The sequence below is a fragment of the Spermophilus citellus genome (assembly GCF_964194105.1).
Source record: "Spermophilus citellus genome assembly, chromosome: 6".
Taxonomy (NCBI): domain Eukaryota; kingdom Metazoa; phylum Chordata; class Mammalia; order Rodentia; family Sciuridae; genus Spermophilus; species Spermophilus citellus.
The window spans coordinates 99,117,927-99,127,943 of record NC_138187.1 but is presented as its reverse complement, the minus strand read 5'-3'; the positions used below and the strand labels follow the sequence as shown (position 1 = coordinate 99,127,943).

Here is a 10,017-nt window from a genome sequence, read left to right as displayed (position 1 = left end):
CATTGGTTCTCACCTCAGCTGCAGCCCAAGGGCCTCCAGTGCCTTTGCAGACCGTGCATGGGTGCCTCCCAGTGCAGAGAGAGAAAGGAGCCCAGGAGGAAGGGCTCAAGGTCAGTAGGGAAGGATTGGCAAGTCAGAGACAAGCCCAGGGAGCCCAGGCTGCCTCTTCCGGCTCCTCCCTGCTTTTACCGCAGGCCCAGGTGCCCTTCTTGGGAGGCAGGCCTGGCTGGAAGTTGGTCATTCATGAGTTAACCAGCATGCTACTCTGGGGAGAGCAGTGTGGAGCAGCCCACCTGGGAAGTGTTACACAGAGACCTGGTGCCCAGACTTAGCCCTGCTGGGGGATCCCCTGAATCCGCTGTCACTCATACAGAGGACATGGCCAGACAGCTGGAGTGAGAAAGGGAGGGGCACAGGGCACTGCAGTTTCTATGCAAACACAACACCCAGCTTGGGACCCCAGAAGATGGCGGAGCCTAGCAGCTGGAAGAAGTGGACAGGAGGCCAGAAAGAGACATACTTCATCCCAGGTGGGACTATCGGAGCCAAGGAAAATTGCCAGACAGACCTGGTCCAAAGACAAACTCAGACTCTTAAGAAGGAGGGAAGGAAAGGAAGCCTGGGTTCAGAGCAGGACTGAGAGCTCCCACCTCCCTGTCCTGAGCTCGCCAATCGAAGCCAGGGAAAGGGATCCCACCATGGGGACAAAGACAACTTCCTGGAGTCTACCAGAGCAGTGACCCAGAGCAAGGGAGGGCTACTGGCTTTGAAGCTGACTGGCCCAGACCTGGTCCAGGCACATCCCTGCACCCTGAGCTTACTGGCTACAAAGGCAATGCTGGTTATGTCCAGAAGGGACAGTGAGGCACGCTGTGGACCTGGGACAGCCCATGGTCTCCTGTTCACCCAGCATGGCTTCCCAGGTGCTGCCTGGGAAACCCGCCTCTGGCTGGATGCCTGGGCCTGCCCTTCCCACCCTGCACACTGGAAACCTGACTCCCTGGGGCCTCTTTTTCAGTCCTACACCCTCCCACAGCCTGTGAGTGGAGAAAGACCAGGAAGGCTGCTGCCTATGGGGAAGCCGGGCACTCCAGCAGGCCTGTCCAGCTGGGTCAGCTGGCCCCAGGATGTGAATTCGGTGCCCAGGGGGTCTCCTCGCTCAGGATCCATGAGTTAAAAGCAGTGCATGTGAAGCAGCAGAGACCCAGTCCCATTGCCCCCATGTTAAGGCCGGCTTCCTATTGAGTTTGTCAGGCGCAGGGAAAGGAAGATCCTGTGGGATTTGTCTTTCCTGAGAAGCCAAGATAAAGCAGAACCAGATCTATCTGGCCTTGAGGGAGGCAGGAGGCGGTTCTTCTTCAGCCACAGAGACCTGAAGTGCAAACAGGCTCTCAAGTTCTCCTGTGATCTTCCATTTCTAGTGCTAGATTTCCCCCTTGTTAAGAAGTCCAGATTAATTTCTTGCTCCACCTGCATGGTAAAAATAATTAGTACAGAGATCTTGCTGCACTAAAATGCAGGGATTCCACCTCTGCCTTTGGTCAAGAGAGGCTTCATGGACACAGATGGGCAGCATTTCTGTGTTTCTCTGCAGACAGGTAAGTGAAACCACTGGGCCCGTCCTGGAGAGCAGCCTTCGAGCAGTGGCAACAATTAAGGGATAGAAATGTAGACAAGGCCCTGACAGGGACTTCATAGAGCCTGGGCCTGGCACAGGGTTCCTACTAGAAAAGGGTTTCAGGGATGGTCACCACACAGAACACCCTGACTTCAGGTGCAAGCCTTGGGACAACCTGGGAGAGGGGTAGAGAACCATGCAATGCATCCCGCTGAAGCCAGATTTAAAGTTAGGTAGTCAGTGTAGTTAGGTAAATTGGGTCTAATATCAAGTGAAATCTAAAATGGAGGCCATGCTGGGAATGACTCAGGGAAAACACAGGACAACTCATGGAATGTTAATGAAGTCCCGAAAAGGCCCTAGGCCAAAGTCCACCTCAAAGAAGTGTTAATGAACAGCCCCCAGCAAACTTAAAGATAGCCCATCACAGAGAAGTGTCCCACCCCTCGGGCCTTCCAACCTACATTCCATCCCCAAAACTATAAGAAGGAGAAACAACCGCACTTCCACGGATTCCACCTCTTGGGTCCCCTTCTTCCTCCGGGAGAAGTCTTTTCTGCTGTCCTTTAATAAACTTCTAATTTCTACTCTGACCTTGCCTCGGCGTGCTTCTTTGGTGTTATTCTTCAACATCGGGGAAGCAAGGACTCGTCACCGGTCAACAGCGGTATCACTGCCCCCCGGCAGTCTCTCTGCCTCTCTGCCATCCAGACGCCATCCCTGGATGCTCAGGATTGCTGTCTGCAAAGGGAGGAGAGATAGCTGCTGTCTCCATGAGTGTGTTTTAGAGCTCCACTCTGGTGGCTTTGGAGAGTATGAAGGCTAGTTCAGGTGGCGGGAGGGCTTTGCCATGTCATGCCCAAATCAGTATTTTTGGACTTGCAAAATCACCTGGCCTTAAGAAGTCCACTGCAACTGTTTCCAGCAGGGTGGCTTGAAGAGCTGTCACGGAAGAGCCAGCTTCAAGGGTTTTTAAGAGACTCATAGGTTTGCATTAATGTTTGAGTGCTCAGGATTCAACATGTTGAATCTTGCATCTTCCCGGTACATGTGGTCACCAGGCAGTCAGCTGACGCACACATGTATGGGTCTCTGGGTGGCCCCTTAGAGCATGGTGCCACCTGCACCCACATAATTAGTCAACAAAGTCATCACTTTTAATCCCAATGACTTGTTCCATGAGTGCCCCTCCCTCACTGTACCTTTGTGTGCAAAGCCACAGGTACAATGCCCAGGAAAGCCACAGGGATGTCAAGGCCATTCAAATCAGCTGACTTGTTCAAGATCAACTCAGGTGGCAGTAGTGGACCTCAGACCTGCATCTCTAGAGTTCTCCTGCAGGGCCTGGGGGCCAGCTCTCCCAAAGGAGCCACTTGAAACTGTCCCAGGCCCTGACTCCTTCCCAGAATATGCCCAACCTGGAATGCCAGTGGCAACATATCTTGTGACCACACAGATTGTCAGGCTGCCTCCAGGTACTTTGGTACTTCTTCAGGCAGGTGTTTGTGGAAGCAGGAGTATCCTTTCTTGCCAGGGAGGGAGTCCTGGAGCATGAGTCTGTGCTGAGATCACACACAACACTTCCAACAGGCCATCCTTGGATGGGACCCTTACCTGCCTGCAGAGGACCTCCACTAATTGTTGGGGCCACTGTTTTGGCTCCAGGGCCTGGCTGCTCTTCTTGCTGGCCACAGGCTGGGTTCTCAAGCTCCTGGATGACCTGAAGAACTTTGGGCTTTTCGATTGTCTCTGTTTTACCATTTTAGCAAATGGCATCTTCAAAGAATTTGATGATTCCACAATCAAGTGAGGACTACAGGGAAAACTTTTAAAACTGCCAATCCCTGTGGTAATACCTGGTGGTACCATTCCAAGGGGGCAAACACAAAGTCTTCTAGAGAAGGGGCAGGTCTCCCCCACCCTCCCTGCTGACCCAGGGCCTCTGCACACTGCAGGACACTGTCGAGCCAAAGTGCCTCGCTCTCAAGCACGTGGCCTGTGTGCACCCAGTGTGTGAGCTTTCTGAGGACAGGGGCTGCATTTCGGGTGCCCCTGGTATCCTTGTAGGGCCTAGAAGAACACAAGGGCCTTGTTGAAGGGACTAAAAATATTCCTTACCACTGTTAGTCAGGGCTCCACCATGTGGGCAGAGCTCATGGAAGTCCATGAGGTGGTCTCCAAACCCTGGCTTCTCAGACAAACCCAGCTGAATTTTAGGTGCTGAGACTGCGGTTCCCGGGGCCACGGGGACCCAAACTGAGCAACTGCTGCCCTACAAGGCACTCAGGCTTCTGATCACAGTCCCTATGAGGAAAGGGCCCACAGAGGTCAGAAAGTGACCTGCAAGGTCCTGCTGTCGAGTCACAGCCCAGATCTGGAACATCTGGTCCTGCTAACTGTGGCATCTGCTGCGGTGGCATGACCCTTTACACCTCTCATGTACAAAAGCAGCAGATGGCCTAGGTGGGGACTGTGGTCTGTTTTTTAAGACTGTGAGAAAAGTCCCTAATATTTAGTCAAAAAATATCCTTGTGGATGGTATATAAATTTTTAGCCAAATGATATGGTATATAATCAGGAAAAGGCAAACATACATAATCTATATCTCCCCAGACCAAAAAAAAAAAAAAAACTGTAGGAAATTTCAAGCAAAAAGACTAAAAGCATCTATTCAACCCTAGTATGCCCTCCTCTGCCTGCGCTCCAGACGCCCTTGGGCAGGTTGAGATGGGCAGGCTGTAAGATGACCAGCTTGTCACTGCCTCTCATCAGTGTCGGGCCCAGACTCCCATTTCCTAAGCTATGAGTCAGCTTAGTGTCTGGGTCACATCTGCTGGCATTTAGGAGAGGCAGGTGACAGGGCTCCAAAGCAAGTCACAGACTGGCCTTTGCTACAGAGATATTCTCCAATCACACACATTTATTGAACATTATTTATATGCAAAGACAGAAAGGAAGGTGACCTTAGAGAGGTTAGTCTAGTAGGGTCAAGTGACAGAGACTGCATACCTTTATTCTTTGGGATAATTCTATGTAACTATGACAAATGATGAAGGAAAAAAGTGTCCATGTGGGGACACCTGCCCAGATCTGCCAGTGTGGTCCATAAGGCCAGTGATCCTTATCCATGGTGCCCCAGGGACGTCTAGCATGTGACCTGCACAGCTCTCAGCAGGTCTGTTCAGCCTGGCTGCAGGATAGACTCTGCTCCTCCTAAGACTCATCTCACTAAGGCAGTGAGGGGCCAGGGAGGGGTTTCCATAGTACATCAACTCAGAGATGGTCCTCTCCAGCTTCCAGGGAACAAGTCCAAAGATATGTTTCAGCCCCACTTAAGGCCACTTGTAGATACCTGTGCATCAGCTGAGCTAGATCCGGGTACCTGGGTCTATCTGGGAGGGAGGGAGGCCCATTCTGGCCAGGACAATGTGGCTTTCTGTCAGGGAAAGTGGGCCTGGAGCAGAAGACCCATCCCCTCAACCAAGGCGTCTCTGCTCCCTCCAGGGGCAACCTTTCTTCATTACACTGCAGGGCCCAGAGGGCCCCTGGCCGCTTGGGAGATCTCAGTGCTCCCTGGGGAGATAGATGGTCAGGAAAGCCCAGGATCTGCACAAGGCCAGGGAGGAGTATGACATCCTGGAAGAAGGGGACAGCAGCTTAGCTACCCCCCAGAGCACAGGTCTTGCACTTTTCAGAATTCTCCCTAGGCATTATTTCAGTCAAGGAGTCCTTATCACATGCTGATCCTGAGGTTTAAAACCAAACTGACAGGGCTGGGGATGTGGTTCAAGCGGTAGCGCGCTCACCTGGCATGCGTGCAGCCTGGGTTCGATCCTCAGCACCACATACAAACAAAGATGTTGTGTCCGCCGAAAACTAAAAAAATAAATAAATAAATATTAAAATAATTATTTAAAAAAAAAAACCAAACTGACAGAAAGCCAGAAGGAAGCACCGGAAACAAACAGGGACCCGCCCACCCTCCAGGTCTCCACATCAGACCAGGCTTTGACCAGACCATCGGTAATGACAAAGACGAGAAGACCCACCAGGTAAATCCTTGGGTTCCTTCGTTGATCCAATTCTTTCACCATCCAGGAGTAAAGCAGCAATACCTGCAGGGGCAGAGAAAACCCTGAAAAGGCCAGGAGCCACCCCTAACAGCCAGCCACAACTCCAGCTGACCCAGGCTTCCACAGGGACCCAGGCCTGCGGCCCCGAGGGATAACAAGCAACAAACACCAACGGTCACTCTTTCTGGCATCCCTGATTGCAAATAAACACAAGCACTGGCCCATTTGTATATATTTATATCTGCATGATTCATTAGAACTCACAAAACATTTAAAAACCCAACTGGTAATTAAGATCAACAATCACAAAGTTAGAAAACCCACAGCATAGATGGTAATTTTGAATTTTAAATGGAGACACATTCTTTCCATGACTCCTGAAGCAGCGCAGGGTGTGTGTTGAGGCTTTGGATGGACTGACCCACCAGCCTCCCCACTGTGTGCAGATGGCTGGCAGCACCAGCCCACGCCTCTCCTTTTTCTCTCCTTCTACTCTGGCACCTCACTATTTTCTATTCTCCAAATCTTTCTGGTTCTTGACCTCCCAGTCTTTCTCTTCCATTTCCAGGCCCCATTGTGATAATCAGGCTTCTTCAACTGCAGCCTCAGACATTCCACAGGATGTGGCCAACATGGATGCAGTGCGTGCTCGTCACCGATCACCAAGGACGACCTTCCTGCAGCACCCAGCTCTCCCTGTGCCCACATGGCTGGCAGCTCCTGGCTGGGTGGACAGGCTCTAAACAGCACCAGCCCCTCCCAGGCCCTCCTGCACACATGGAGACCACTGTGAACACAGACAGAGCCTGCTTTCCAGAGAGCGAAACCTAGTGGGCAGAGATGGCGAACAAATAAAGATCCACAGAAGTAAACAGAAGTAGCACCCAGTGACAAACACTTGGCAGAGAGCCAACAGGACAGGAGAGGGCCCCCGAGCAGTCTGCGAAGGTTCCTCTGCAAAGGTGAACTTTGAGCTTGGGTGGAAGAGGGGCCAGCTCTGTAAGACTCAGCAGCCACATTCCAGGAGAAGGGAGCAGCTGGCCAAGTCCCCGGGGCAGGAAGGCTCCTGGCATGTGTGGGAGCCAGGACAGGGAGAGGGCAGAAGGAGAGGGCCAATGAAGACGGAGGTGAGCAGAAGGCAGGGCCAGAGGCTGAGGACTGTCAGAAGCTGCTCTGATTGGACAAGAAACCGTTAGAGAGCTTTAATAAGAAGGGGCAGATTCGGTTTTGTTTGTAATTTTCATTCATCACTTTGTTACATGGAGGTATATAAGGCGGAGTCTGTGGCAACAGGGGAGACTGGATAGGAGGTACATTCATGACCCCAGAAAAGGGGAGGGCTGTGACAGTGGCTTTAGTGGGACCTGGCTGCTGTCATCACACTCAGGATGCTGTCATCACTGCCTTGGCAAGGTCCCCTTCCGTTCAGCGTGTGGTCCACTGGAGGTCCCCATCAATGGGCCCAGGCAGTGTCTTCCCCATATCCTCCCCCTGGAGCACCCCACCACCAAGCTACACCCAGCAGAAGGCAGACACTGTGCTGGGAGGACCCCAGGCTCTGAGACTGTGCAGCCTGGTCCATGTCCATCCTTTGCCTCTGTCTAACTCAGAGGTCCTGGTCCAAGGGACTGGACTTCCTTGAGCCTCAGACTCCTCATATGTAAAGCAAGAACAGTAACTGCCTCACAGTTATGTGTGGACATGGGAGACTATCCCCTGTAGAGCCCAGCATGTAGCAGGCAATCAAGACGGACTTGTGCCGATGGCTGTGGCTGTGGATGTATAGTGATAGAAGGATGCCCGTCCCCCCCTCTCCCCGCACACTCATCCCTCCTGGGAGCCACTCACTGTTCTAGGTACATGGGTTCATCCATGGACAGAGTAACCCCAACACTGTGCCATGGAGCTCATATTACAGGAAGGAAGACAAAGCCATGAACATTCCAAGAAATTTAATGAATTTGAAGGTGAATGTGCTTTAAGGATGAGGCAGAGTGAAGAATAGAGGTCAGGTCCTGCAGACAGAGGGCATTGCCAGCATGAACCCTGGACAGATCAACACTGTGCTGTTGAGGACCAGGGGAGTCCACTGACCTGGATGGAGAACGGTGGGTGAGAGTAGAAGTGACATGGAATGGAGGGGGCATCTGGGTCCAGGTCACCAAGGGCTCATGAGCAAGACATGAGCCACTGGAGCCAGCGCAGCTGGGGACTTAGATTAGCTGCTGGACTGAGACAAGGCTGTGGGGTGCAGAAGGATAGATGGTCAGTGAAGAGGCTGCTGCGGCTGTGCAGGGAGGGTGACAACAGCCAGACCAGGTGCCAGTGATAGCAGTGGTGAGCAAGAAGCAGAGCCATCTCATTCTAGTATCTAAATTCATCTCTGGCGATGCACCCAGCCAGCTATCCTGGACTCCAGGCACGTCTGTCTCAACTGGCCATCTTCTGACCAACAGAACTCCTGGAAAAGAAGCCCCTTGCCAGCAGCTTCCCTCCCCCAAGAATGGCCTGACATCTCCTGTCCCCACCTACGCAGCTCAGGTACAGGGCCCTTGGCCTGCACAAGGAGGTAGCCAGCACTCTCCCTGCTGACCTCAGACTCCATCTCCCAGCTCCTCATCCTGGCTCTCTCCCCACATGGTGACATGGAATGGAGGGGGCATCTGGGTTACACACGGTGGCCAGCACTTGCTACAAGGACCCTCTTGGCTTAGCCAATATTCCCGTGCTGGGCACCAGCCAGGCCTACAACTGCAAAGCCTGACCACTCTGCCTTGAGTGGCTCCATCAGACAGCACCTCGGGTCGTGGAGGCCTGTGGGGATGCCCATCTTTTCCCCTTTCCCCAGGACAATCGGGAGAGGGAGCTGGTCTTGGCCCTGCCCCTTGTGGCCAGTTGTCCTGGTTTGTTAGTGGACTTCGGAGTCTCTTCCAGCCGAGTCTATCTTTTCTGTCTTCCTCAGCTCCTCAGGGGCAGAACTGAACTGTCCAGCTCTTGTTTCCGGTTCCCCCTCCCTGAGCTCTGTGCTCTGTGCCCAGGGAATGCTCGGTGGTGTTCCTGACTGGCTGGATCAGGCCCTGTCTGCCCACAAGAGCCGTTTGAGCAGCTTTGACTAAAATCCCAACAAAGTGGGTTAGAGAGGGTTAGGCCTGTCCAGGTCTCTCTTCTGCTGGCCAGCAGAACTCCTGGAAAAGATGCCCCTTGCCAGCAGCTTCCCTCCCTGAAGGATGGCCAAGTGGGTGCCCCTCCTCTGAGTGCTCCTGGAGACCACTGGGTCCCCTCGCCTGGGACTCTCCTCCCCTGGGGGGCAAGAGGCTGCACAGCACAAGAAGGTGGCCAGTGCTCTCTGGCTGCCCTCTCTCCTCAGGACAAGGCCAGGCAGTGTCCTTAGAGGGATCCTGGTTCTCAGATGAGCCTCCGCTGCTGCGATTGTCACTTTGCCTTTCCTGCCAACTGCACCTGCTCTGCCAGGTAGAAAGGAGCGACGCAGCCTGGCTTTCTGTGCCCCTTCGCGGTCACCCAAGGGAAGACGACCCTTGAAATGAAAAGCAAACTAGGGAGAACTGTTGTGACTCAGGAATTTATTGATCTAAATGCAGATATTGGAGCCAAGGGAGACTTTACTGTTATTGAGGTGGATTGGACCCAAAACAGGGCAGGGTGCATACACAGCACTGACCCTCCAAACCCCAAACCCTACTTTTAGGAATCAACATTAAAAGGTGAAAGAAAAATAAAATATGTTGGTACTTTTGTTTGTAAATACATTAAATATCTCTGATGTAAACTGATTATATGGATTGACTCTTAAGAGGGCATGAGAATGGGGAGAGTTTTCATAATACATTCTTTAGAATGTTCAAACTTTTGATACTATAAATTGATTGCTTATTAAAAAACAATAAAGACAGATAGTATTTAAAGCAAGAAGAGAGAACATGAAGTGAAAGAAGCATGAAAAAATCCAAGCTCTGGACAAACTAATGATTCCCCTAGGAAGCCCATCCCTGTGGTGACACTCTGTCCTGTGCAGGTGTGGGAAGCATTGACAAGTAACTTCTGTCAGGGTCCAGTGTGAGTGGCCAGGCAGCTCTGCTGCAGAAACCAGGATGTTGGGATGCTCATCTCACAGGAGGCAAAGCACCACAGGGAGGTGAGCAGATTTGCTCTCCACTGTTTGTCACTTCATGGAACGCCCTGGAAGCAGAGTTGGGGGGACCAAGGGAGAGAACAGCCCTTCCTCACAGTGGCCCCCCAACCTGCCTTAACACTCCCCTGTCCTCAGCTGCCTGTCGCCCCTTGCTGTGGGTCTTGATATGGAAGGCA

General features: G+C 52.4%; 1 long non-coding RNA gene across 1 annotated transcript; it reads left to right on the top strand.

Annotated features, from left to right (window-relative positions):
- The first annotated feature begins 1,482 nt into the window (after positions 1–1,482).
- On the top strand, positions 1,483–9,419 carry LOC308652099. The gene is made up of 3 exons (XR_014022732.1): positions 1,483–1,598; positions 5,556–5,670; positions 6,260–9,419. It is a non-coding gene; the product is annotated as an uncharacterized lncRNA (long non-coding RNA).
- Positions 9,420–10,017: the final 598 nt, after the last annotated feature.